Here is a 3,640-nt window from a genome sequence, read left to right on the forward strand (position 1 = left end):
TGGGAATAAAAGTTTTTGTAACTCAGGCATAACATGTCCGATCTTTCCCAAACTTCACATGTTTGATAAGAGTCCTGGCCTGAACACATCTAAAGGCCAATATTCCATCGGGTGTGGCAAGATGGCTCGACAGCGCCATCTATACACTTTCAACGGAGTGCGCCTCGAGCTACGTTTCACGTACATGTACGAAAATCAGTACACAAATGTAACACACCAATACCTACAAAAAAGTCTCTTGGAGCAAAATCTGAAAGCCAACAGGAAGTCGGTTATTTTTAATTTTCTCTGCAAATTTTGTGTCATTTTTGCCATTTTCAGACGTTGTATTTTAACGAACTCCTCCTAGAGATGAATTCAGATGAACACCAAAGTTGTTCAGTATAATCTAAAGGCCTTTGCGATGTTAAATTGCGAAGATCTTGAGTTTTCGTTAAAGGACGTGTACATGGCGCCGTGACAAATTTCGATGTCTTGCCATGGAAATAGAAGTTGTTGTAACAGGCATAAAATGTCCGATCTTCCCCAAACTACACATGTTCAATAAAAGTCCTGGCCTGAACACATCTGAAGACCAATATTCCATTATAATCATAGCGCCACCATTTTTTTTTGGTCAGTCTAATCTAAAGGCCATTGCGATGTTAAGTTGTGAAGATCTTGAGTTTTCGTTAAAGGATGAGTCCATGGCGCCATGACAACTTTGGATGTCTCGCCATGGGAATAAAAGTTTTTGTAACTCTGGCATAAAATGTCCGATCTTCCCCAAACTTCACATGTTTGATAAGACTCCTGACCTGAACAGATCTACATGCCCATATTCAGTTATAGTCATAGCCCCACCCGCTGGCAAGAGGAAATGGCATGTTTTACACTAACTTAAACATGCAATGTACAATTTGCACCAAACTTCACATATTTGGAAAGAGTCATGTCCTGAAGACATCTAAAGGCCAATATTCAGTTATAATCATAGCGCCACCTGTTGGCAATAGGACACGTCATGCTTTATACTAACTCAAACATACCATGTTCAATCTGCACCAAATTTTATATGCTTGATAAAAGTTCTGGACTGAAGAAATCTACATGCTAAAATACAGTTATAGTCATAGCGCCACCAGCTGGCAGCAGGAAGATTGGCACATATAAATGACTTTGACATATTCCTCCTATAAAATGCATATTGCTCGCCGTTCGCTGTTTTACTAAAGCCACCCCCTGGTGGTGAGCCCGGGTGCGAGGGCCCGTTCATCGCTGCTTGCAGCTTTAATTAGGGCCCAAGCCAGAAAGGCGCAGGGCCCTATTGTTTTTCTAAGGATTATTATTTTTTTTTTTTATTATTTTTTTTTCTTTCAATTGTCCGGGGCTTTTTGGGGGCCTTAACATACTCAAAAACTCTTGAAAATTTGCACACACGTCGGAACCTGCGGCCATTAGGATGCCACAGAGGCTGGGACCTGGGCGTGGCACAGGGACTCTACAGCGCCCCCTGGAACACAGTCTGAAAACTTGATGTATAGCTCACACATACTTGCACATATTCATATGAAACTCAGTACACATATAGAACTCATTGAGCCGAACAACTTTTGCACTGCATGTCATAGGCTCCGCCCAACAGTAATTTTCTCATATCTTTAAAGTTCGTTATCCTAACTATTCAAAACTTTTTACATATGGAGAACAAGTCATTCTTAGGAAACATGCTAAGTGTCATAATTTAATCATGCTCAGGGGCCACTAAAAAATTTAAACGATCACATTACAGGTCATAGGTGAAGACTGTGATACCAAGGATGACCACCTGATGGAGACACAGGATTAAAAATCTTTTAACCCTCTCTGTGTTTAAGAATGAAAAATAATGCATACAATTAGTTTATTATATGTACTGTACTGTCAGTATATGTTTACATAATTATTGTAGAATGCTTATAGAGCATTAAATCATTTTTTTATCTTTAAAAGAACAATAATTAAAAGTTTTATATATACACTATACTCTCTCTCACTGATAGGATAAGAAATAGTTTAAGTCTGACACTTTACAGCTCAGTTCAATTAATTAGAATAAGAAACAAATACATAAAAATAAGTTAATGTGTACTTTACTGGTAATATATTTTTATATAATTATTTCACAAATGCTTATAGGTTATTAAAATAATTTTATAGATCAGAAAACGTGTTGGTAACAATTTATAATAAGGTCTCTTAGGTTAACATTACGTAATGCATTAACTAACATGAACTAACAATGAACAATATATTTTTTAAAGCATTTATTCATCTTTTTAATATTAATAAATAAAAATAGTCATGTTCATGTTAATTCACATTACATAAACTAATGTTAAAAGGTACAACTTTAAATTTTAATAATGTATTAATAAATTTTGGACTTAATATTAATTAACATGAATAAATGCTGTATAAATATTGTTCATGTTAACTAATAGTTAAAATATATAGTTTTGTAACATTAGTTAATTCACAACTAACATAATCTAAGTATGAACAATATGTTTTTATTGTATTTATTTGTGTTAGTAAAAAAAAAAATTCATCTTAGTTCATCTTACAGTAACTCATGTGCATTAACTATATATTTTAATAAATAATGTAGTAGTCAATTTTGATTTTTCAATTTTGAAATAACAGATTCATAATTGCTATATAAATATTGTTCATCTTAACATAGTTATATAATGTTAAAAACTATGACATCCTGTGACATGACATTCATCTGAATTTACATAATCTCATGGATGTAACAGTAAAACAGTTCAGCTCACAGATAAAGACTAAGCTGTAATGCAGGCAAAAATATTTCACAAATGCTTATAGATCAATCAAATCGTTTAAAATGCTTATGAGTCATTAAAAGTTTTGGTAACACTACAATATCTCATTTGTTAACATTAACAACAGTAAATGCATTAAATAACATGAAATAACAATGAAACATATATTTTTACAACATTTATTAATGTTGGTTGATGTTAGTTAATCAAAATGATCATGTTAATTCACAGTGCATTAACTAATGTTAACAGATAAAATGTTAAATTTCAGTAATGTTTTAGATTTTAACTTAATATGAGAGAGAGAGAGAGACTTTTAAACATCTCTTTAATCACCAGAAAATAAATAATCAGTCATTTTTTGTTGTTGTATTTTTTTTTTTCCATTACAGCTTAAGAAATCTCTTAGGCCTTATCCTTTTCTGTCAGTTTTAGGGACAAACAAATCCTAGAACCACTTAATTTGTAGGGCACTGACAGCATAATTTGGTAACACTTTATAATAACTGCACGCTATGAATCATTAGGTAAGCATTAGTAATCAGTCAGTTAATCCTTTCTTAAACATTGTCCCAACATTAATAGTCATTAGTAAGCAGTTCATAAATACAGCTATAAATGCCTTTTTCTTGATTTATAATCATATCTATTACAAAGGAGATTTAATGGCTCAGTTATCTTCCTAACAGAAAAAAATAAACAAACACAACACAGAGGGATACATAACTCAGAAATATTTATTTCAAGATGCAAAAAAAAAAAAAAAAAATGTAACTGTACACATGATTTTTTTATCTATGAAATTGCAGGGGTTTCTTTTTTTTTTTTTTTAA

The sequence above is a fragment of the Sinocyclocheilus anshuiensis genome, unplaced genomic scaffold (genome assembly GCF_001515605.1).
Source record: "Sinocyclocheilus anshuiensis isolate Anshui unplaced genomic scaffold, SAMN03320099.WGS_v1.1 scaffold2022, whole genome shotgun sequence".
NCBI lineage: Eukaryota > Metazoa > Chordata > Actinopteri > Cypriniformes > Cyprinidae > Sinocyclocheilus > Sinocyclocheilus anshuiensis.